Source organism: Hydra vulgaris, chromosome 02 (assembly GCF_038396675.1).
Source record: "Hydra vulgaris chromosome 02, alternate assembly HydraT2T_AEP".
In the NCBI taxonomy this organism is placed as follows: domain Eukaryota; kingdom Metazoa; phylum Cnidaria; class Hydrozoa; order Anthoathecata; family Hydridae; genus Hydra; species Hydra vulgaris.
In genome coordinates this window covers 13,029,040-13,056,999 of record NC_088921.1, presented here as the reverse complement: position 1 = coordinate 13,056,999, position 27,960 = coordinate 13,029,040, and the positions used below count along the sequence as shown (strand labels likewise).

Genomic DNA, 27,960 nt, shown 5'->3' with positions numbered 1-27,960 from the left:
ATAGTGTTAAAGTTATTCTGTTTTTTTCATAACTGAAAAATAACGATATGAATGATAAAGAAAGATATTTAAAAAGTTGAACTAAAGTACCCAAAAATGTTTTTAAAAAAAAATCATTTGTTAAAGAAATTTGTCACAAACAAACAAATGTAAAAGCATTAAATAACAAGAACGTTTCAAATCTAAACAATATTGAAAAAAACTAGATAATTAGTTTTTCTGGCATTGAAATGGATTATAGTACAACGATTTGTCTGCACCATGAATGTATTCACTAAGAGAATTACCCCATATTCCATATAAATTGCTGCGATTAATTTAATTAACAATTGACTGATGTTAAAGGTCTGGTGCTACCTCTGAAAATATTTTTCAGTAAAATTTTTTAATCTAGTATTATTTTATTAAATTGAATAAATTAAGGGTACCAATATATGTACTTTTTAAAGTGTTGTTTTTTGAACCACTCTGCACTGCTCTTATTTTGATGTTTTTTGTCACTTCGGACTTCTTAATATTTTAACTTTTATTAAGGAATCTTTTCAACAGGTTCACATGAAATGGAAACTGTAGAAATCAAAGTAAAAACCACATCTTTTTTTTATTTTCTCAACCTTTTTTTAAAATAATAAAAAGCCCAAAAAATGAAGGGTCCTGAACTTTATTTAGCAATATCTTTAAAGTGCTAAAATATTTTGATCAAACTTAAAACCCAATTAAAATCTATGATCGTATTTAAAATAAAGACAAAAAATAAATAAAATAGAATAACAGATTTGCCCTAATTAAAGACAATGTGAAAGATTCTTCAGTTTTTGGAGTTTAATTTTTAAGATGAAATACAAGATTTAGTGACCTGAGAATAGCATCTTTTGCATTAAACAAAACTTTTTTTACAATCGTTTCTAGCATAAGTATATATATGGTAGAAATAGATAAATAGATGGTAGGCATATGGGATGAACAATCAAATATTACAGCCAATGGACTATATATTATTCTAATAATTTATAAATTGGTATTCGATTGTTTATAAAATAATTTTAGGTCACACCAAAAGGTAAGGCAACGCTATTTTATTTATTGATTGCTTATCTGGTTTCAATAAATATTGTAAATGTAAAATATTTTATATCTAATTATAAACGTTAAACACTTAAAAATCCTACTCTTAACTGATAAGATTTTATTTTGGTTCGCTTGAGAAATAAAAAGTTATTTGTTAGCCACTTGTGAAAATTGTAATGTTGCTTCTATTATAAACTATAACAGACTTGGCAAATTCTCTTAAATTAGATAAATATAACAACAAAATAAGGTAACATATAAAAATGCAACTGATTGAAGTTCAACAATTATTTAATGATAATTACCTAAAATAAAATAGATAATTATTGAAAAATTGTAAAATTTTAAATTTTATAGAAGTTACAAAGAAGAAAAGTTATTCTTTTATTTAAAAAAAGTTTGATGCATATTATTCTAACAACACTGTAATAAAAAACACTTCTAAAATTAAAGTTTTAATAAGTAAAAAGAATTTGTATACAAATAAAATACCATTAAAAAAAATAAAGTGTTAATGTTAATGTGATAATATTGATGAAATTAAAGTTTTTGTTTGCTTTCAAAGTTAATTTATTTTATTTGAAAAAGCAATAGTTTTTGAAGCATAATGAAGGTCCTACTATTAATAAATATTCGACACTTTTCTAATAAACTTTTTATGCAAACAAAGCATATCGAAACCAGATTGTGGCAAATTTTTGGTGAATTTAGTAAATGTTCAGTAAATTTAGATAAAATAAATATTAAAGTTACCTTTATTGGCAGAAAATCCTGAAGATATATCTGGTGAACGTGAAGTCTCTAAATGATATAATAAAGTTCTCTTTAAAAACAAAAATTTTTGAATTGAAAGATGTCGAGCTAATACAAATAGTTCTTTAACTTATGTAAACTTTTTTGTTTTGTTTTCATTTAACAAATCATTACTTTATAACTTTTTTCAACTTTAAATTGTTTTGCCATTACTAAAACTTTAAATCCAATAAAATTGATATATAACATGATGTTTTGTTATTATATAACAAAACATCATGTTAATCCTTAAACATATTTTTACATACAAAATCTTTGATAGTACTACGCCTAATTTGTTTTGCAGTCTTCTTTGTCAAGTTTGGTGTTTCAGAGATAAAGAGTTTAGTGAGGGTCGTAACCATAATGACACAAAAAATTATTGTATGCTAACTTTTAATTTAACCTTGCAATACCAGAAACACCTATTTATGGCAAAACTTAGCATAATTATAAAGGTGCAATTACTGCCAACAAACGTGCTGGTCTTCGCCTTTTTAAAAAAGTAACAATCAATTCTGCAAATTATTTAGAAACTTAGAATAGCAAAGTGTCGAACTTCTAGTTAGAAAGTGTGATATTTTTATGCACAACAGGGCAATTTGGCACCAGGCAAAACATGTTAAACATGGCTCTGAGAAAATGCAACTAATGCACTAGCCTTATGGCTGGGTAAAATATTTGTTTTAGATCTCATCAATTGCTTGCTTAGGAAGACCATAAACAGAGATTTCTAAACAGAACCCAACATCAATAGCAGAACTGAGAAAAACCATCATAAAAGCCAACATACAATGTATTTTAAACTGTAATTTTATTCCTTAATACTCACGTATGTTTTTTTTAAAACTAAAACGTCTTCTAGTATTAAATGGATTCAGATATAACAGCAAAGTTGACAAACAAGGCCACTGCGTGGAGAAACAAGTAAGGCAGGCAGTACCATAGACGAAACTTTACGAAGAGTTTTTTTTTATTGGTTTCCCGATAATATATTGTATCTGATTAAGTTTAGTTAAAAAACGTTGCTTTAACACGTCTGTTGTTTGGTCAATTAGATGCTTTAAAGTTTATACTCCTATGAAAAATTAATTGTCAGAAATTTCCATCACAAAATCAATATAAAAATTATTTCTAAAAAATATATAAAAAAATAAATATTAAAAATGATTTTTTTGAATAATTGTTAACTTATTATCACTTTAAATTAGTATACCCAGCAACCATTGCTTTAGTGGAACTGCAGTGGACTTATATAGACATTTTTGAGCACTTCATTGAAGTTTTGCTCAGCAGTTACTTAGTGGACCATTTGAAGTGGCTGCTATAAATACCAGCCATAAACTATATAACATGTTAATAGTGGCTAGTCATTGACTAGCCAATTTTGGTGGCTGTCACAAATGGTCCACTATCAACCACTAAACAAAACTACAGTGTGTTGAGAAGGATTGAAAAGTTGTGTTTTTCAAAAGAAATGACCTTTGTAAACTAAACTGGAAATTTATAAAAAACTAAAAACGTAAAGAAGGGGGCAAAAATACCTAACATACTAAATATAATATCTATATAATTTTGAGAAAAGACATTGTTCCTAGAATTCTAAACTTTTAGTTATAGGCATTTAAAACTTGTGTCACGGAAGGAACGATAGGTTCCTTCCGTGACACAAGTTTCAATGGCTATGACAAAAAAGTTATTATTCCACATGCAATATCTTTACCTGATACTAAATATGTCTTTATAGGTTGCATGTTAGGTGTTATTGCCCCCTTCTAAATGTTTTTATTTTTTTTGAATTTCCAATTTAGTTTATAGTGGTCATTCCTTTTGTAAAAAACAACTTTTCAATCCTGCCCTGCCGCTCAAAATGCTTATATAGATCAACTGAAATTCTGCAATAGAATGTTTGCTGGACAGAGTTATCAACAACTCATCAGTTTAGTTATCGAAATGCAAATATAAAATATAACAAGATTTCTTTTTTTATCTATATCCAAATTAATTAAATTTACTAAAATTAATTAAACCGATCAAAGTTCCATATTTTAAAACAAACATTTGACCACTTTTTATTTACCCCTAATTAGAAATACGCTTTTATTTAAAACTGTCTATAAAATGTACACCTAATATATATGTATACCGGAACAAAAAGAATACCACCAATCATAAAATTGTTAAGTAAAGCTTCAACAGTAGATTATCTTTAATTTATCAAAAATAAAAAACTAATATAAGTGCTATAAAAATCATAAGAAAGACACAAGTTTCACAACTACTTATACTTTTAATAAAAATATCAAAATCTATCAAAATCTGAAACCAAAAATACTTTTTTATTTTTGTGGTTATATGAAATATAATACAAACAAACTAATTAGGCTCATTTTAGATGAAAACAAAATTCTTGGTATATTAAAAATTATGTAGCACAGAAAAGATTTTGTTAAATTTTGCATCTTTTGTTACCTAACACATAAAAAAATTAGCCAAAACATATATAATTATAATTTGCATAAATACATAAATATCTTTTAAAACATAATGCAATATTCTTCAGCATTGATAGAGAGAAAAACTGAATAACACATGATATTTAGGCTGTTTAGTTGCATATAATTTATCAAACACATATCTTTAATAAAAGAATAAAAAAAAAGTTACAAAAATATGTTTTATAATCCTTTCCAGGAAATGCACGCAGATTTTTATCTTGTATGACCACACGCAAGTATTTTATATTAGACAACTTGGTCACAACTGTTTGAAAGTTTTATAAAATTAATCATTGCAGATAAAGTAAAAGAAATAATTAAAAAAAAAACCAAAAAAATAGGAAATAGAAATAAATTTAAATAGAAAAATGTAATATGAAATTATTAATTTAAATAATTTGTGTACTGTTTACATTTTTGTTTTTTTAAAGTGGTTGTTCAATTAGCGACAAAATTAGATAAGGTGAAGCAAAAAAAAGCAAAACAGTTTCAAGTCTACAATAAAAAGAATGATTTTCCAAAAAAGTTAAAAAATTAAACAATAAAGTTCTGACTACAAAAGTAAAAACGCTCTAGTAAATAACTGCATTATAAAAGTAATAACTCTATAATAGTGTTATTACTTTTATAACGCACTTTTATAATTCATTCTTTGTTCAAACAACATAAGTAATCCCAAAATTTAATTGAAGTAGAAAAGCATCAAGAAAAATAGAGTGGATATTCAAATAATATTTTAAAAAATGATTTTATTGATTGATTTTGATATAAACGCGGGTTTTTATGAAACTATTAGTAACGTTTTTCATAATGCTAAACTTTCTATAAAGTATGTTTTTATAAAGATGTTTAAGTGATTTGTAAAAGTTCCTGAAGTTTTTAACAACATTTGAACATCTGCTTTATATTTTCTAGATAGATTTTCTACTTTAATAAATGTTTGGAATTACTAACGTTATTTGAATTTTTTTTGATATACAATTCAATATTATTTTTTATTTTAATATACATTTAAAGATTAATAATGTTCAAATGTTTATTATAATACCCCCTGCTCCCACTTCCTGTATGCATAGCAGAACTCAAATCAAAAATAGGTGCCTAATTTGGGTGAGTTAGTAGGGTGTCTGGGGGTATTTTTTTTTCATGAAGTTTGGCAGGTAGCAAGAAAGAAGGTTTTTACTGATGTCTGAATATATTAGAAAAAAGTCTCAACATTCCTTCTTATATATACCTGATGCACAAACAACAAGGTTTTAAACAACAATAAATTTATTATAAACAACATTTTTCAAAAAATATTTTCGTGCAGAATTAAAGTTAAACTATTCTAGTACTCAAAAGAAATCTGTTGATACAAATTTCTAGAAAAATATCACAGCAAAACATGTTCAATCATGCCACTCTTAAAAATACTAAAATGAGCGTGGCACAAAATTTGGACAAAGAAAATGGTTCTGTCAAGGTTGAATTTACGCGTACCTATCCAGAGTTTGCAAATCGCCATTGCTTCATTCAACCTTTGATATATACTTTTTAAATTAAAATTATACAAATATATTTTACAAACAGATGACAAGACAAAAAAACGCACGCATTTCCTGGAAAGGGTTGCTTAAACATATCAACTATGTAAATGAGTAAATCAAATCTTATGTCCACATAAGTTAAAAAAAAATATGAATATCCTACATTAATTCAGCAAAGTTTTTAGTTGACTTATTCTTGCCTCATGTGTGGCCTGAATTTGGAAGCAAACAAGAAATCATATTAACAACTATTGAGCTAACATCTTTTAAGTAATGTTTCCTCATGTTTCAGAGTTATACAGTTTAAAGAGTGCAGGAACAACCAACACAAGAAAAGAGTAGCATGCATGACTATTGAACCCCATCACCTTTGGGATAAGAAATACAGAAATATGTGGACATGTAAATATGCTAGCCAATGCTGTTATTAGTTTGGCAGTGATTATATTTTTAATAAAATGTATAATCATTGTCAGCGAAAAGTTCTTCTATTCTAGATTTGTGTAGTTTCACTTAGAAAACTTGACAAAAAATATAATTTTTTGACTTTTTTTCTTAATTGATCTAATGTATTATGTATCATTTTTAGTTTTAAAAAACCTCTTGCTGATGTTTTTTCAAGAAAAATTTATTTTCTAAGCCATTTGTATATATTTTGATTTTAAATGCAAAATGAGAAATGTTTTAATTCTTGACAATTTTCTTTACATTGGTCTTTTTCTTTGTAATAGTACCATCTGCTTTTTGTATCAAGTAATAATGTTGAAAAACCGTCTTCTTTATTAATTCAAACACAAAAAACTGATTTTACGAAAAAATAACTTCTGTGCGTATTAATAATGGAAAAAATAGGTGTCACTTAAAAGTTTTTTTCACAGTATGTTTCAATGCACAATAACAAAGTGTATTTAAAATTGTTTATTTAAAGTTTTCATATGGTAGAGTCTGTTCATTTTAAAATACAAAAAGTATTATAAGTAACTTCACTGTTCAATATAAACTAAAAGTATAATAAAATAAAAAATATATATATTTACTTTATAATATAAAAATATAACCAAAAAAAAAAGAGAATAATGTCACTTTTTCCTTTAGTTTTAAATTGTGAAAATAAAATTTCAATATTAAGTTCCATAGCACCAAAAGTTCTTGCAACAAGTTCAACTTTTTTTCCTGATGTTGTTAAACCAAGAATAAAAAAATAATGAATTTTTTTATTCTTGCTTACTATGAATTGTTTTGAACTTAAATTAAGAAAATCTTCATAATTTATTTGTGACATTCTGCATAAAAACAGAAAGTTTAGAGTTCAGCATGCTTCCCCTAAGATAATTTTTTGTTAAGTTGTCAACACTAATTGTCTATTGGTCAAGGATTTGCTTCCATCAATGGTTTTTTTAATTTAAAGTCTTGTTTTTTGCTCTTTGTCTTTTATTTAATGGAGGTTCGATTAAATGAAGGATAAAAAAAGCAGAAAACTTTCAAAACCTACAGAACTAATAAAAATGGTAAAATAGCATGTTATATTTTAAAAATAATTTTTTAATTCTAACTACTCAGTTTCTTTTTTTTTTTTTAATTATAAAAGCTGTTTCACCTTCAATAATAATAATAATAGGGGTTTGTACAAGAATAGCTAAGCTTGCTGGCCGACCTTTATTCTTGTTAACCACCCGCCATCATGTCAGAGACAAGTAAAAAATGTTCTAAAACATTAGAGACATGTAAAAAATGTTTTAAAACTAAAAACACTTGTGCCATCATGTCAGAGAGCTTCCTCATCACGTCAGAGAGCTGCCGTCATGTCAGGGTCAAGTAGCCGTAAATAAAATTGTTAAGCCGGAAAATAAACAGAAATAAAAATAATAAAATAATGGAAAAAAAAAAAAAAAAAAAAAACCGGAAAAAACCAGGAAAAAAGGTTAAAAAATAGTAAAGATAAAACTTAAAGATAAACTTTAAAATACTTATTAGCAAAAACACAATGTATTAGTTATTTTAAAATTAGAAATTAATACATCATAACAATAATTTCTGCACTTCTCATAAGTTTAAATTTACACTTTTGAAAAGTGCAGAGATTATTGTGAACTTGCGGAAGAAAGTCAGACTATTAGGTGGAAATTAACAAATATGGAGCTGCTCAACACACCATTTCTTCAAATTCAAATTGCATTTCTCTAAAATCAGGCAGGTTTTTATTCTGAGGAATAAATCCTCAAAGAGATCAATGGAATGGCTGACTACATTTCTTTCTCCAGGGCATTGCGGTTTTTGGCCTGCAACTTTTCTGATTCTGCAATTTTTAATGTAAAACTTAGTTTCATAAGTTTTGATATTTTAGTCTTATTTTTTAAGAATAATTTATGTTATAAAGTAACAAATTGTTTAAAAACAATGACTTGCAAAATGGTTTAAAATGAGATGTAAAATTAAAAGAAAATAACTCTAAACCAATTTTTTTTCCAATGACAGACTTTTCTTTAAATCAGTAGAAATATAGTAAAAATGAAATTGATAGAAATAGCATTTTTATATTATCTTATCAAAATTAAATGTAATGACATTTTAGTAGTGTCATTTTAAATCTTATTTTATTTACATTGCAATATTTTTAATTTACACTTTTAAGATCAACAAGACTATAGGCAGATGTATAATGAGCCTGCTGCAGAGGTGAAATTCAAATAATGGTAAAACCATAGATGTGTTTGGTGCTGGCGTTAGCATATTTTGACTGAGATCACAATATAAAAATTGTAAAAGGTTCTGCATTCAAAAACAAAGGGAGGTCTGAAAAGATGTAAAATGGATAGAATTAAAGCTGAAACCCTTCTGAAAGCAGTTTTTGTTGATCGAGACCAGCCACTAGGTCTTGAGTTGTATATTTCACTACTGGGTAATTTTTGATATTCTAGGTCATAGTTTGAAAAAATGTCTATGAATGAGACTCCCTCACACTTTGATACAATGAGTTCCAAAACTTTCAAAGTTGCTAACAACTCATCAGAACTCACAGCAAAATTGTAAATCTTGCTACGGTAACCGCATTCTCGCTTTCTCGTTATTAAATGGTTCTAATAATTTGAATTTTGAGCCTCTCTTCCATCATCGTGAGGTTGCACTTCTTTCATTTTTCTGTAATTACTATTATGATTGCTGCTCAAAGAAGCTATCATATCTAGTTCTATCAACAAAAAATAATTGCTTGACTTTTTATTCAACAAAGTTGCATCTTTTTACTGTAACTTGTTCTTGTTCAATTTGATGTTCTAAAAACTTTTATTTGACTTTTTATTTTATTTTTTTTATTATCAACAAACAACAGCAATTTATCAAAAGAAATTTTTAATCAGCTCCCACATACTTCAACCATTAGTTGTGGGAGTATATTGTCATGTCAAAAAGGTTTGGCGAAAGCAATAACAACAGCATAATGCATACCTATTATCAACAAACAACAGCATAATGCAGCAATTTATCAAAAGAAAGTTTTATTCAGCTTAAAGCCTAACTTTTTAACAGTGGTTAAGTCTTAAGCAATTGGAGGATTTAAAAATACTGGTTTATTTCCATTTGATAAAAATAAAATTGATAAATCTAAATTACAAATTGCCAAAACATTTGAACCACCACAAACTCAACTTACACAAACTCAACCAACACAAGCTTAACTTACACAAACTCAATCTAATAAAAATCTTAACACACAAACTCAATCAATGAAAAATCATTTGCGAATTTGAAATACCGATTTGTCCAAAGACACCAGCAATATATGCATCGAATCAAGCAGTAATTGGACTTAAAATATCTTTAAAAGAACATTTTAAAGAGTCCAAAGTGTCAATACAAAAAAAAAAGTTAACAAAAAAAGAGTGGAATATGAATGCCTAAATGAAGCTGAAATTCTAGAAAGGCTACCACAAGCTGAAAAATTAAAACAAGCATAAAAATTTAAAATTGTAAATGGTTTACATGTTAAAATACAAATTACCAAAGCTGGCTTTATCAAACATGTTTACCAAAATAATACAAAACTGGTGAAGAATTTCATTGCACAAAAAAAAGTGGAAACTTGTAAAATCTTTTCTTCTTGTAAATTAATCTTACTATTTTGTAAATTAAATGTTTGCTTTTTGTAAATTAATTGTTTTTACCATAATTAAATAAATTAAATTACAAATACTTTAACATGTTCAGTTTTAAATGAATTGTTGGATAAAACTGATTTTTTTTTTTCAAATAAATTCTTTTTAGTAAAAAACTTAAATCAGTTTTTTTTTTTTTTTTACATATTCGAATAGAGCTCATTTTTCTTAACAAAAACAAAATAAAAATATTTTAAAAATCGCTATACCATAAAAAAAATTAATTATAAAATATGTGTTCAGTTTTACCCCTTTTTACTTACTTTATAAAAAAAACTACTTTATAAAAAAAAAATTTTAAATTTAAAAAATTTTAAACTTTAATTTTGGTGACCAATTAGTAATGACATGTTAATTTTTCAGGTTTTTAAAATTTTTTTCTGGCTAGTAATAAAAAATGAAAAGTAATTAAAAAAAAAATTGTTGTTCTGCATTTTAGAAATTTCTAACCTGTTATTTTTTTATTATTTGAATTGCTTTTTTTATTTGTAAATATTGTAAAATCAAGTGTTTTTAAAAACCAGGTCATTAATAAAACTGAAATATCTCAAAAACTATTTAACATTTTAGAAAAAATTTGTGGGTAAACTTTTCTTAGTAAAAAGCAATATTCAAAGAAGTTTAGAGAAAAAATAAGGAACCTATGGTTCAAAATTTTCAAAATATTTAGTGATTTGAAGAAATATTACCTACAATGCAAAAACCATCATTTATATTGAATGATATATTGAATAGTAAACATGTTGACATAGTTTGCTTTTTATGCCAAGTGAAATATAAGAATAACAACAAACTCCTATCACATTATTACTGATGTACTACATCCTCAAATGATACTAAAATATATATTCAAACTTTTATTGTTTCTTTTGCACCTTTTAATGTCATAAACTTATATTGCTTTTTTAAAGCCAAAGTGGGCATTGAACCTTAAAAAAAACCACCCAACACTTTATATTTTTGAGCAACTCAACTCTGATAAAATTTCACATATTAACAAACATCTCTTATCCTCTCCTAAGTTTATAAATTCTATAAGAACTAACTCATTCTTCATTCTTGAAAGAGCATACTTTAAATACGAACTTAAATTAAAAATAAGCATTTATATTGAAGCTTCACTCAACATAAAGTCGTAAGTATATATATATATACACACACACATATATATAAAATCAATGTTATAAAATCTCAACAAAAAGTTTTTTTTTAACAACATTTTTTTTGTTCACTTACCTTTTTCTAACAACTGTTTTCGATATTTTCGTTCAATACCATCATCACTATCATCTATAAATGTGTGTATATGTATATATATATATATATATATATATATATACAAAATATATATAATACAAATATATATATAATCAATGTTATAAAATCTCTGCAAAAAGTACCTCTTTTTAACAACTGTTTTTGATACTTTTGTTCAATACCATCGTCACTCTCATCTATTATATATATATATACACACACACGCGCGCACACACACACATATATGTGTGTGTGTATATATACACACACACACATATATATATATATATTTATATATACACACACGCACATATATATATATATATATATATATATATATATATATATATATATATATATATATATACATATATATCAAATCAATGTTATATAATCTGCAAAATGTACCTTTCTCGAACAACTGTTCAACACCATCCTCACTATCATCTTTATCTTCAGACTTTATTCTTTGCAACACACTGAACCTTTTAAGTTTTTTCAAAGTATTTTTTATTATTTGTTTATAATGCACAGGATCAATTTCAAAAAGTTTTTTTAGAAATTCCATCAATTTTAAGCAATCATCCTTAAAATCATGATCAATATGTTCGATAATATAATCAACTTCAAATAAACAAGTGCGTTGAGCAAAATTTTTCCATTCAGAAGAAAAGCGCTCCAGTAAAATTTTATTAAAAATGTCAGACGGTCCTAAAATTAAATTAAAAAATTATTAAATAGTATATTTTTTTTCCTCTTTAAATTTTAAATATTATTTTTTAATTTTTATTCTTTAAATTTTTAAAGCCTCTTTAAATTTTTTCTGACTTTTGTTTTATGAACTTTATTGATTCTCTTATTCTCATGAATTTCAAAATCTTTTTCAGATTTTATAATTATTCTGATGATTTTAGGTAACAAATACTACTAATACTGCTACTACTACTTAATGAAGATGCAAAGTAATAAACGGTTTAGAGGTTGTCCATAAATAATGTCAAGCTTTAGGGGGAGGAAGATTAGTGGTTTTGTGACAACTCATATAGGACTTGAACTTTTATAAAGAAGATTTTGTTTTGAATATTATTTAATTTTATAATAGAAAAAATTTTATTCAATAGTTCTTTTTTCAAAATCACGTATTTATATAAATAAAAATAAAATTTTTTCTATTATAAAATTAAACAATATTCAAAATTTCTCTTTAGTCTATAAAAGTCACAACACAGACTATTTAAAAAAAAATGATTTAAAAATAGAAGTTTATTATAACTTAAAACCTAAGTTTTTAAAAAAAATTTCAACTGAATCATTTTAATTTTTTTTTAAATGTTAAGATTTTAGTTTTTATATGTGCGTTGACATAAAAAGTTGTCAATGTGTATTTAAAAAACTAAAACATTTGTTCAGAATCAATAATAAAAAATAATGCAATACTTTTTTAATAATAATAGAATCATTTTTTAATATATATATATATATATATATATATATATATATATATATATATATATATATATATATATATATAATGGCAATATTAGTAATAAATTTTAAAAAGTCAACTCATATCAATATATATGATGGCAATATAAGTAAAAAAATTTAAAAAGTCAACTCATCAATATATATACAGTCAGATCAGGTTATCCTGCTACTGGTAACATGCAACCCAGTACAATCTGCTTCATGTCCTGCTGCCTTGTAGGATACACCTTTTTAGGCAAAGGCTAGGAGATGCAAACTCCGATTTAAAACAATCCCTGCCTTAGGGCTCTTGGTAGAGTAAAGGCTAGAGATGGTGTCTCGATAAAAATACTCATCTTGGGCAGATTTAAAATGCACCCGGCTACTACCTTGTAAAAGGCCTCCTAGGCAAAGACTTAAGGGGTAAACAGATTCTATCTGTTGACCAGCCTCGCACCCCTTCTTCATTTATTAGACTGGTGCAGATGTACTTTTAAAACAATGTTTCCTGTTTAGGATGTTGAATGCTGGATCTTCTTGACTCAATACATGGGTTTTGCTTGTGTCTCTGTTTTTATGACTAGGCAACTCATTCTATTATCTCCTAATGAGGGTACAGCTCAAAAACTCAGTTTTATGGTTCTGAGGCCGGCTGGTAGTCAGGTTTCCAGAATTCTGTGGTAGCTCTCAAAGAGGCTGATTCCATCAACAGCTGAAAAATGTCAAAGTATTAACAGTGCCATGTTGCGCATGGATGGTGTCCCTGTTTGTACTTTTGGTGTGCATTGCGGAAGCCTTATTTAGAGCCCTTTGTTACAGCTTAGGGTTTATTGGTAGTAAAGAGGAAATTGCTTGAGCTATTAAACGGTGTTCTGAGTACTATCAATGTTTTGAGTCAAGTTCTACAATCTAATTTAAAAATGAATAAAGTACCAAAAACTATAAAACACAAAAAATCATCACCATCACCAAGTTCTCTAAACCTATCATTCACTAATAATCGTGGTCTTCGAAGTAACTTTTCTTCTGTTGAGTCTTAACTCTTGCAAAGTTCACCAGACCTACTTGCTCTTTGTGAGACTAATTTGAGTTCGGCAGTCTTATCTTGTGATCTTAGTGTTGATGGTTATCTTCCTCTAATTCATAAAGATTCCAATGGTCACATGTTTGGCCTGGGCATTTAAAATCGTAAGAATTCAACCATTTGTCATGAAACTAGGTTTAAATCCACAGACTATTCTTTCATGTGCTTTCATTTAGCACCACTTCACTCTATTGCCTTTCTCTTAGTTCTATATCGCTCTCCTTCATCTCAAGACTGCATTCTTTTTGATGTTATTTCTGATCATATTGACCAAGCCCCCTCTTTTTATCCATCAGCTAACATAGTTGTTGTCGGTGACTAATGCTCACCACTCTAAATGGCTTAACTCAAGTGTCAGTGACTCAACAGGCATTAAAGCCCACAACTTTTGCCTTTCTCAATCCCTAACACAAATAGTCAACTTTTCAACTCGCTTTCCTAACAACCCGAATCATCTACCTTCTTTACTCGACTTATGTCTTGTTTCTGATCCTAGTCAGTGCTCACTTTCTCCACATTCACCCCTTAGGTTTTTCTGATCACAGTTTGATCTCTCTAAAACTAATATCTCATTCTTCTTCATCACCTGAATCCCCCTATTATCAAACCTCTTACAACTACAGTAAAGGTGACTTGGATTCTTTCCATAATTTCCTTTGTGATGGCCCTTGGGTAGAAATCTTTCGTCTTCCTGTCCACAAATGTGCTTCTTACATAACTTCTTAGATAACTTAAGGCTGGCATGGAATTTTTTATTGCCTCTTGACAATTCCAGGTCAAGCCACTCTCCTCCATGGTTTTCCTCACACTGTGCTGCTGCGATTGCCAATCAAAACCATTACTTCCATATTTATCAGCAAAACAATTCTCCAGAAAACAGACGTCTGTTTATTACTGCTAGAAACCATTGTAAAAAGGTTTTGTCTAACGCCAAAGGCTGCTACTCTCAGGTCATGAAATCTTGTATCTCTTCTTAAAAATTAGGCTCTCGTGACTTCTGGAGAATCATTAATAGTATTAATAATAAGGGCAAGTTTTTAATTCTACCTCTATTGTATGGTTCAGACTTTTTCACCTCACCTTAAGACAAAGCTGAATTGTTTGCTTAAAACTTTCATCAATATCATCTTTTGGTTCCACTAGTTGTGTTCTGCCCAATATTGCCTCCAAGGTGCAAAAACGCATGGTAAACATAGCTGGACCTGCTCTTGCAGCCAACCTCCAACAATTATCACATTGTCATAATATTGCTTCTCTTTGTCTTTTTTACAAATACTATAATGGGCACTGCTCTAAAGAGCTAGCATCTCTTGTGCCATCTACTAAAATTCATTCTTGTGTTACTTGTCATTCAATCAAGTCTCATCTTTTTCTGTGACTGTTCTTAAGTGCTCCAAAAACGCTTCTTCGTCTAGTTTTTTTCCTCGAACATCAGCTCTTTGGAATTCGCTTCCTTTATCTTGCTTTCCTGATTTATATAATTTGCAATCCTTTAAGTCGACCGTCAATCGTTATCGTGCTCTACAATCTTCATCTTTCCTCTTTCAGTCACTTCCAACTTTAATTAGTGGCTGCTTGCAGCCTTGTTGGAAGCGAAGATGTAAAAAAAAAAAAAAGGTTTGGGTCGTAATAAGCTTTTTTTATAAAACAATTTTTATTTTGAAGAAGTTTACAATTTTACAATAAGAAGTTATAAAGTACATTGTTAACAAAACACAAAGACTTTTATTTGTTACCCTTTTTTAAAAATAATAAAGCAATAAAGCAAAATTATTGAAATGGTCTGTGTAGAATAGATTTACTATGACCCAAAATATACAGGTAATGGTAAGTCCGTTATTCCACTTATAAAAAAGTTTATTTCCACATTTTTTTTAAACTTTTTTTTTTAAATGTAATTTATTAACACATTAATCAATTTTAATTAATCAACACATTTTAAGCTAAATATTATTTAGACAGGTATTAATATCTGATCAGTTGATAAATATCAATTCGCCCAAGAGCTCCTTACAAAGGCTAATTGGAATATATTTGATTAAGCTTTAAAGGGTAAACAATAAGTATGTTTTTCTATATGTATATAGTTACTTTTTTACTGCTTACTTTCCTTCATCTCACGACTGCACTCTATTCAATGTTATTTCTGATCAAATTGACCAAGCCCACTCTCTTTATCCATCAGCCAATATCGATTTTGTTGGCAACTTTAACGCTCATTACACTGAAAGGCTTGTCACTAGTGTCAGCGACTCTGCAGGCGCTAAGTCCCACAACTTTTGCCTTATCAATTTCTAACTCAAATAGTCAACTTTCCGACTCGCTTTCCAGACAACCCAAATCATTTACCTTCTCTACTCAACATGTGTCTTGTTTCTAATCCTAGTCGATGCTCAGTTTCTCCACATTGATCCTTAGGTGCTTCTGATCACGGTTTGAACTCTCTAAAACTATTATCTCATTCTTCTTCATCATCTGAATCCCTACCATCATACCTCTTACAACAACCTTAAAGCTGACTGGGACTCTTTCCGTAACTTTTTTTGTGATGGCCCTTGGGTAGAAATCTTCCTGCTGACAAATAACTTCTTACATAACTTCTTGGATCCAGGCTGACATGATTCAAGTCAAGCATCGCACTTCTTCATGATTTTTCTCACATTGTGCTGCTCCAAATCTGATCAAAACCATTACTTCCGTATCTATCAGCAAAATGATTACATATCTTTCAGCAAAAGAATTCTCCAGTAAACAGATGTCCAGTATAAAAAGGTTTCATGTAATGCCAAAGCCCGCTATTCTCAGGTCATGAAATTTCTTATTGGAAACGAAGATTTTGAAAAAATATAAACATTACTTTTTTTATTTTCCTCTTTCTCGCAGAATTGCCTATATATATATATATATATATATATATATATATATATATATATATATATATATATATATATATATATATATATATATATATATCAGGGGCTATTCTAGACTGTTTTTAACAGTGTCGAATGTATTTGGGCGCCCAAATTAAAAATTTAGGAACTTTTTTTAGGCAGAATTGCCTATATTTATATATATATATATATATATATATATATATATATATATATATATATTTATATATATATATATATATATATTAATATATATATATATATGTATTTATATATATAGATTTATATATATATATATATTAATTTATATATATATATATATATATATTTATATATATATATATATGTATATATATAAATATACATAACATATATATATATATATATATATATCATATATTTATATATATATATGTATATATAACATATGAATATATATAACATATGTATATATTTGTATATATAACATATGTATATATATAACATTTGTATATATTTGTATATATATATACATATATATATATATATATACATGAATATATATATATATATATATATATATATATATATATATATATATATATATATATATATATATATATATATATATATATATATATATATATATATATATATATATATATATATAAATATATATATATATATATATATATATATATATATATATATATATACAGGGCTTATGATGAAGCGAGCGCGATCGCGCTCCGCTCGTAAAACGCGCCCGTAAACGGTATTTTCAAACGTTCTAGGCGCGATAAACAACGCTCGTTCAGCTTATAACGAGCGTATAAAATAACGCTCGTCCAATAGTTCGGGATCATTTTTTTATTTTCATAAAATATTAAAAAAGATTTTTTATTAAAGATATAAAATATAAAAAGCACTATGTCGTTCTCTTTTGCACTAACGTAATGAATGAGCAGTTTGAAGTCGTTAATAGTCACTAATTTCAATTATGGAATGTGCACGTGGAAACACAATGTTAATACAAAAATGCGCAAATAAAATAAGAATAGACAATTAGAAAACCGCTATAAGAAAATTGAAACTACAGAGTATTATTAATCTTGTGAAAATATCAAGTAAGATTTATTTGATTTATTGTTTGTAATATTCCACACATCGTTTATAATAAAAATAAATAATAATAATAGAGTAATTTTTAAATTAGTTTTTGTTTATAGAATAGGTTTTTTATTAACTATTACTTATTTTAACTCAAATTTAAAACAATTCTGTTGTTTAAAATGTTCGCAATCACATTCGAAAAGGAAACAAAGTAATGACGTCAACATTAATTAAATGGAAAGTTATTATTATTCTAATTTATTATTATTTTAAATTTTTCTTGTGTTATTTTTTTAAGATAAAAAAAATGTAATTTTAGAAAAAAATTAAATAAATAATTTGAATAAAAAATATCAAGAAATATAAAAACCATTAACCGTTAATTAAGTTTACAGCCTAACATTTTAAAATACATATATCAAAACAACGAAGCAAAACTAAATCACTAAATTATACTTAAATACTAAATCAATAAGAAGTTGCGTTTTTGTTTGATATTATTTTTTTATAACATAAATAGTTAAAAATAAAATCGCGATCTGACAATATACAAGAAGTTTGGAAGTATAAAAATCTAATTCGTTGAAGTAGTTTCATGAGTGTGATACTAATTCAAACATTTTTTGACGAAAGAATTATGTAACAAATAAAAAAGGATATTAAAAAAAAAAAACTTTTTATGAGCATCACCTTCAGCAATTTTCATGATCGCGCTCGCCGACGTTATTTCGAGCGCACATAATCACGCTCGCTGAAAACATATTCTAATTTTACGAGCGCGATATAACACGCTTGACGATTTTCTTCATCACAAGCCCTGGTATATATATATATATATATATATATATATATATATATATATATATATATATATATATATATATATATATATATATATATATATATATATATATAAATTAGTAAAAAACGCTTTTCTAACTTTTATCTTAAAAAAGATAGAATAAGATGAAAGTTAGATAAGATAAAAGTTAGATTGTTTTTTACTAATTTATTATTGCTCTGTTCTTTAAGAACATTGAGCACTCTATTTGTAAAATACACTAACATAATTTACACACACACACACACATAGATATATATATATATATATATATATATATATATATATATATATATATATATATATATATATATATATATATATATATATATACATACATATATATATATATATATAGTAGTAATACAATTAAAGTAAGCTACAGTTGCACAAAAATGTGGAAAGAATTATAAAAGGTCACAATAATGCTTTGTTAAACAAAAAAGAAATCCTAAATCAAAAAACTACAGAAAATTATATTCGTAAACAAAAAACAATTGTCCAATAAGTGGAAGTTGTTTATCAAAAAATGTGGTATATATATATGGTTTGTTTCCTCTAAGAATGTACCTGATAAACAATATATTGGAATAACAGAGGGTGAATGGAAAAAACATTTTGCCAATCATAATCTTTTAAAAATAAAAAGTCATAATCTTTTAAAAATATTTATTTTTAAAAGACAGCATGGTGTCTTTTAAAAATAAATATTTAAAAGACACCATGCTGTCAAAATATATATGGGAATTAAAAGGTTAAAATAGTGATGATTTTATACTGAATTGGTTTATCCTTAAAACAGCGCCTGCATATAACAATATTTCTGAAAAATGCATACTATGCCTACAAGAAAAATTTTAAATAATTACTCATGCAAACCAAGAATGCTTATTAAACAAAAAATCTGAACTAATTTCTAAATGTAGGCACGAAAATAAGTTTTTCCAAAAAAACTATAAAAATAAATGAGCTTAAATAATAGTTACATTAAATCCCCCTTTTAAAAAAAGCATTAATAATCATTTCTAAAGAATTCTCTTTATAATAGTATCAGCAAATTCCACAAATGTGTGGAAACTTACAGTAGTTATGACATTTGCGACTTCCTTTAATTTAATTTTTGGTATAAATTGAAGTTAATTTGATATATATATATATATATATATATATATATATATATATATATATATATATATATATATATATATATATATATATATATATATATATATATTAGTAAAAAACACTTATTTAACTTTTTTCTTCTCCTTTAAGTTTCACCATTGCTAGATCATCAGGAAGAGTTACTAAATCTCAAAAAAAATTCAATTCATAGAAAAAAAAATTTTACAGCAAATTATAAACTATTATAAAAAAATTTTTAATTAGTATATTTTTTTGGTTAACGGGAAGTTACAGAAAGTAATTATTAAATAAATTTCTTTGGAATGGGGATAATTTAATTTGGTCATTTGTTTTTATAATTTTTTAAGAGATATTTATTTTTGTACCTACATTTAGAAATTAATTCAGTTTTTTTATTTAATAAATTCTCCTGATTTAAATGAGTAATTATTTCAAATTTTTCTTGCAAACATAGCATACATTTTTTGGAAATGTTATAATAGGCAGGGGCAGATTTTAGATTGGACCATTGTAAATTAAAATTTTTATTTTTTTCTTTTATATCCCAAATATATTTTGACAGCATAGTGTCTTTTGAATATTTTTTGTGTTTAAACGATTGTTTGTGATTGGCATAACGCTTTTTCCATTCCCCCTCGGTTTAGCCAATATATTGTTTATCAGGGTTATTTTGTAAAAAGTAAAGATATTATAAATATCTTTACTTTTTACAAAATATTTTTTATAATATCTTATACTAGCAAAAGTATAAGATACTATAAAAAAGTACTATTACTAGTAAATTACTACGCGACAAACACAGTTTCATATTCATAATCTATTGATTTCATAATAGTTTTATTTATTTTATAGATTCATTTTTATAAAAAACAACATACTTGTGTTAACTAGCGGCAACAATGAAATTTTGAAAAAATGGTGGAAAAAGATCATAAAGACAAGCAGCAATAAAACTAGCAGCAATAAAAAACCTGAAAAAACTGCTGAATGCTTTGCAAAGTTGTATTGCAACCAAAAAAATCTCTTTTGACCGCTGAACATCGCAGGAGAAGAATGGGCTATCTGCGTGGGTCTGCATGGAAGAGAGCAATAAAAGCTTCTTTGAAGTCTCAACCCTCATAATAAGAGTTCTAAATGCCAATCTAAATTCCTATCTAAATGCTGACCTGACAGTGTCTGAGGTTAGCAATTTTTAAAAATTTCAAAACTTAATTTTATTTGTTATTTCAAATAAACTAAAAATGGCAAAATGAATGCTTTATTTAAACTATAAATAAAATGATTTAAATTAAGAAAGGCAAACGCTTTAAACAAAATAATTAAAATAAAGTTGACAAAACTTTTATTAGCTTTCCAAATTTTTATGCAAATGACAATATTTGAAAGAAAAATCTGCAAACTCAAGGATTGTTTTTCTGTCAATTTTATGCTAAATGTTGACACGCTTGTCAATTGTTTGAACCCTGTTTCCAAATTTTGTCCCAACCTAAAATAGTTTCAGGTCATAAGTTTTGTCGTCTTTTTTTTTCTAATTCTGAGGGCTGAAATCTTTTGTGAAGCTAAAAAGGGAATTCAAAGGCGCTGCTTGGGGAAAAAATATATGCCAGAGTGCATCATACCAACAGTTAAGCATGGTTCCAGGTCAGTGATGATGTGGGGTTATATTTCCTGGCATGGAGTTGGACATCTCTACAGGTGTGTAAACTCCTCGGATCAATACCAGTAGAGTAATGAAGGAGCATATGATGCTGTCTGCCAAAAAGCTTTTTGGAGTAAATTCTGATTTTATATATCAACAAGACAACACTCCATGCCACAAAGCAGGGTTAGTGACAGTATGCCTTGAGGAGTTGAAAGTCTCAATGCTGGATTGGCCGGAACAGAGCCATATAATATGAATCTTTGAAAATGAAATTTTATTCCCTATGTAATATGTATTTATATAAAAGCTATAGTCCCTATAGCTTTTATATAAATACATATTACATTTTATATATATATATATATATAAAACATATATATATATATATAAAATATATATATAATATAAATTCTATATATATATATGTGTGTATATATATATGTGTGTATATATATATATATATATATATATATATATATATATATATATATATATATATATATATACACACACACACACACACACATATATACATATATATATATATATATATATATATATATATATATATATATATATATATATATATATATATATATATATATATATATATATATATATATATACACACACACTCTTGAAACAGTCTGTTAGAAAACTTAACGATTTCCTATATCCATTAAACTAATGGAGCAATCTGTTACTGAAAACAGCAAAATTGACAGAATAAAGTTAAATATTTGCAATTTCTTTGAAATTCTGTAAATTCAAACAAATTATCTGTTTGTTTCAAAGATTCACAGGTAATTTTTTTACTATGAAAAAATGTGCTTATTTTGTCGAAAAATAAAGATATTTAGTTTTGTTTTAGATCTTTTTTTGGAATATGTAAAGTTGAAATCTTATCATTACTTCTCAACAAACACACTAATCCTAACATTAATTGAAATCATTTTTCAAAGATAAAATAAAATGTTCTGCTACATCAGAGAAATATTAAAGAAAATAAGTTTTAAAAAGGTCTTTTTTGTTTATAGGACCCTAAATCACATTTTAAATCAATAAATATCATCATAGATAAAAGGTTTGTTTCATAAGTTTACAAATTATCAGTATTTTATATTTAGCAGTTTTTTTATAATTATGCAGTTTTAGTAAAGGAAGCAGATTCAGTAATTTTAAATTTTAATTCTTTTTTAATTTCTAGAAACTCCTAACTTAATAGCAACCACTTTCAAGTTGGGAGTTACTAGAAAAAAAGAATAGAGTTATAGAGCAAGAAAACGGTTGACGGAAGACTTTAAAAGTTGAAAATTGAGTCAAGAAAACATGAGGATGGGAGAGAATTCCAAAGGATTGAATAGTGGGGAAAAAAGGTAGACCAATAAAAGTTTTTGGAGCATGCAGGGACAGATATAGTATAAGAAAGAGACTATGTTGAGTGATGAGTCAAGCGAGAATGAGTTTTAGTTGATGGAACTAGAGATGAAAGCTTATTTGAGCAAGGAAAAAGAGATGCAACTTTACAATGATGGGAAAAAGTCTCAAGCTTAACAGATAGACCAGGTCCAACTACGTTTACAATGCGTTTTGGACCTTGTCTAGAAGAGAAAGAGTATCATTAGAAGAACCAGGCCAAATATGACAACAGTATTCCATACAGGGAGAGAATGGAGTCAGGAGAGAGAAAATTGCGAGCATGATAAAGAGAAGCAACCTTAGCTGATGCTAATTTAGCAATCGATTGTATATTTGGTTTCCATGAAAGGTCAGTAGTAAATGATAATCCAAGAAGACATAAAGAAGAGGACTCAGTGAGAGGGTTGCCATTTCTCAATATCAGAATGTGGACAGTACTGCAATAGTTGTTTGCAGTAAATAACTGAGTTTTGTTGGAGTTAAAATTTACAAGCCACTGTGAGCCTCAATCTGTTACAGAAATAAGATCAGATTCAAGGTCAGCTGCCTGTACTAAGCCAGCAAAAAGAGAAGACTTTTTGTCAAGACAGGAGTATAAAGTTGATCATCAGCAAAAAGAGTTACTTTAGATGCAAAGTTGTCGGAAAGATCAGTAATGTAGATATGAAACAAAATAGGGGTAAACAAAATAAGGTAAAATAGTTCTGGGGTACCTTGAGATACCCCAGAAGTTACTGGAAATAAAGAAGAGTGTTACCCTTCGAGGATTACTTTAATAAACTAGTTAGAAAAACATGATATGAATTTCTCAAAAACTTTTCTAGATATACTATATGAAATAAGCTTACGGAGGAAACCAACATGCCAAACTTTGTCAAAAACCTTAGATATGTCAAGAGCAATAGCCCAAGCCACTACGCCTCCATCTAATTCACAGTAAAATCTTTCAGTCACAGCAGTTAGCAAGCCATAGGGCGAAAGGATTGAAAACTGTATTGATTGTCTGACAGCAAGTTATTTGACACAAGATGGGATGTAAGAAATTTGTTTATCAAAGACTCAAAGACCTTGTTAATAACGGAAAGAAGACTGATTGGACAATAATTTGAAGGGTTAGAATGTTCACCATAGTTTTTGAAAATTGGAACAACAGATACCATTTTACAGCAGGCAGGAAAACATGACTCAGTCAAACACTTATTAAATAATTTTGTAAGACTGTGACAGGAATTTTGTCTAGACCACAAGCCATAGAAGAGTTTAACCAAGATATGGTTTTAGCTGGAGTGATTTGAATGTCTAACAAAGGATTAATCTATTTCATTGGAATGGAAGGAAAAGAATGGCCATTAGATTCGTTCAGCCTTGAAAGAGGCAATAAGATTAGTCCCATGAATGAGAGATGGAATGTTAGACTTAAATTACATTCTATTTTCTAAGGTTATTTAACATATTTGAAATTTTATATATAAAAACCAATAAATATTTTATAAGAATTTTTTTATATGATAAACCAACTTAAATAATAATAACAAAGAGTAAAAAAGTTGTAAAAAAAAATAGTTAAAAGGATTTTTTCTTTATATGACTAACTAAAATAGACAATATAGACTAATAAATAATACTAATAAATAATATAGAGTGTATAAAAGGATTAGTTTCACTATTCAATTTATAAATGTTTATATTTTTTTAGAATTTAGTATTTTAGACACGTGGTATGTAGTATCAGTCTGTTAGTTTAATTTAGTTTTAGAATTTTATGTTGCTAATTGCATTTCTTTTTGGCGTAAATATTTATATAGGTTAGTTACACCTAAATTTATATGAATTTTTGAAACTGTTATAGAAATTGATATTTTAGACACTTTAAAAATTTATCACAGTAAACCAGTTTTAATATTTTTCATTGCTACTTGCATTTTTTTAATGTGCATATTTACCTATACAGTTACATATAAGTTTATATACAACTTGTTTATATTGTTTAAGAATTTAATATAACTTTAGAAATGTGGCATGTGGTATTACACAGTAAGTTTAATTTAGTTTCAAAATTTTATATTACAAACTGCATTTCTTTTTGACATGCATATTTGTATGGATTAGTTGAAATTTATAAAATAAAATCCTGCTTTTTTTAACAATAACCCTGTAGGAATCCTTATATTGTTACTTGAATTTTTTGTGACATATTTTCAGTGGCGTATATATTTAGTCTTGTTATATGTACCTTTTATTCTTGATAGGTAACGAATGGATATGGAAATTGTAAAACATTTCAAGAATTAGAGTAAGTACCTTAAGTAGATTAAGGTAATTTTTGATTTTTTAACAGACTTTATTAAAAATTTTCCTTGTTGCATTAAAGTTCTGTCTTTAGAAAATGATATCTGAAATCAATAAACTATCGAGAAAAAAAAATTTTTAATTCTCATTTACTCTTAACAAGACTGCAAGCAAACACTATTAAGTTGGGAAGAAAAGGAAAGATTAACGTTTAACAAAAAACTTAAACAGTTGTAGATTTTTTTAATATTCTGATTTACTACCAACAAAGGCTGCAAGCAACCACTATTAAGTTACGAGTTACTGGAAAAAAAGAATAGAGTTATAGAGCAAGGAAACGGTTGACAGAAGACTTAAAGAGTTGAAGGTTGTATGAGTCAGGAAAACATGAAGATGGGAGAGAGTTTCAAAGAGTTCAAGTGCAGGGGAAAAATTAGACTAATAAAAGTTTATAGAGCATGCAGGAACAGATACAGTAAACGAATGAGACTTTGCTAAATGACGAGTCAAGCAAGAATGAGTTTTAGTTGATGGAGTTGATAGATTCTTTGAGCAGCAACTATGATAGTATTTGTAGAAGAAAGAGAAAGAGATGCAACTTTACGACAATGGGAGAGAGGCTCAAGCTTGGCATAAAAGTGGGTCTGACTATGTTTACAATGCGTTTTTTGACTTTGTGAGCATCATTAGAACTTTCTGAGAAAATTTATCTTAGAAACTAATAAAGAATTAACAAAAAATTAGCAGTAAAATTTGGTTTTTACTTTAGTTTTGTGATAAATATGTCATTTAGGTTGCGAATTTAATTAATTAAATTTTTCATTATCCATTTTATTTTTAAGAAATACTTAACAACAGTATGCTGGATTTAAAGTGGGCACATATGTACGAATAACAGTATTACAAACCTAAGTTTAGTTTGTTAGCATTTGTTACTTATAAACCTACGTGAAATGGAAGTTATATTCTGAAAGACAAATAAAGTTATATCTAATGAACTTTTTTGATTGAAGAGTTTTATATTGAATAAATATTTAGTATCATAAACATTTGATCAGTTTTAGCAATTCCCCGTATTATACCATGTTATATATAATATTATATCATATTATATATTATATATCCTTTATTTATATATCATAAAAATAAAATTATTATATTGGCATTACTCCATTTAATCATAGATAATTATTTAAGTCTTAAATAATAATTCTAATTAAATAATTTTAAGTCTTGCACTAAAAGATGAAAATATGTAAATAACCATGTCTACATTAGGAACCACTTCTAAATAACTTGATATAAAGCCATTTGGTCGACGTTCTTCTATCCTGCTACTTGTATAAATTTTTCTAACATCCTGCTACCTAAAAAATCATCTTATATAAACCTCGCACACTAACATATTGTTATATTATTTGTGCCTAGAAAAAATATATTTTAAGAATATTGGGAAAGTTAGTCTTGTACCACTACTTTTAAGGTTTCATAACCCATGTTATATATACCATGTTTGTTGGTATAATTAGTAGTCGTATAACTCTTGATATAACTCTTTTTTAAAAAAACCTTTTTAACAGAATAGCAATATATTATTTTATGCACTAGCAGATTAAATCCTTTATTTCAACAGAATATCTGTTATACTAACACAATAAATCTTTAATGTTAACAGCCTAATATTAACAGACTTCAATCCATTAAAAACTTAATCCATTTATTTAACGGAAAATCTGTTGGTGCAATAATGACAGATTAATCTGTTAACCGATTCATTGTATATAACAGATTATTTTTTAGAGTGTATATACATACATTTACAGATAAATATAAAAAATCAGCTTACTGTCAAATTCAAACTCCAATAAAACATCAAAACGATTAGTCATGTTGAGAGAGCGCTCAATAAAATCTTTATAATTTAATGGACAAAGTTGCTTCAATCTATTGAGAATTGCAGCCATTTTAGACTGGTCATCATTTAAATCACCATCAATATTTTCCACAATATTGTCAATATCAGGCAAACCAATATGGCGAGCAAATCTTCTCCAGTCTGGTGAAACTCTCTTAACTAAGATTTCTTGCAATGAGTCACTTAGTAATGAGCTACTTTCTAAAGATAATTCATGAAGCAAATTAAAATATTAAATATTGCTTTAAATAATAGGTAAAAAAAATAAAGCTTATTTATCAGTAAATAAAAACAATTTACAACAATAAGGGACAAAAAGCCCAAACCTACTGCTGATTATAACCATAAATGATCAAAAATGACCGAAAATAATTAGAAGATAACAATCTACCAGCTTTAAGAGAGGTAAACTTTGTAATTAAGTACAATATGCACTTACAAATTTAATTGACTAAAAAAAATTCAAAATAAATCATTAGAAATCAGTAACCAACTTGTGATGATAAATGACATTGGTCATAGTCTGGTTGGATAAAACAAGACCTGAGCCAGTTTATAACTAGGAGCTGGGAGTGCTTCAATATTGATAAATATAATACCTTTTCTATATTTAAAATATTTAATTTTACTATAAGATATAGTTACTATGAGATAAAATTTTTCATATATCCTAGGAAGAAAAAATTGTAGCACCTGGAAACATGTGTTCCATAGTTTTCTTCTTAAGATGATGAATGCTGGATCTTGAAATAACTCATTAGTAGTTTACTTACTTGTTTCCTTGGTAATAGCTATTCAACTCTTTCCATTGTCCTTTAGTAGCAGTAAAGTTCTTTTTCAATCTTATTGGCTATTAACAAAGAATGATTAACAAGG

The 27,960-nt window shown here is 26.9% G+C and overlaps 1 protein-coding gene across 1 annotated transcript in view; it reads right to left on the bottom strand.

Annotated features, from left to right (window-relative positions):
• LOC136076749 (NACHT, LRR and PYD domains-containing protein 13-like) overlaps positions 1-11,330 on the bottom strand; it is a 57,023-nt gene extending 45,693 nt beyond the window's left edge. Inside the window, exons 1-2 of the mRNA XM_065790162.1 lie at positions 11,275-11,330; positions 1,822-1,869 (exon numbers count right to left, since the gene is read on the bottom strand). The gene's annotated coding sequence lies outside the window, so the exon portion shown is untranslated. The remainder of the gene's footprint in view (positions 1-1,821; positions 1,870-11,274) is intronic.
• Positions 11,331-27,960: the final 16,630 nt, after the last annotated feature.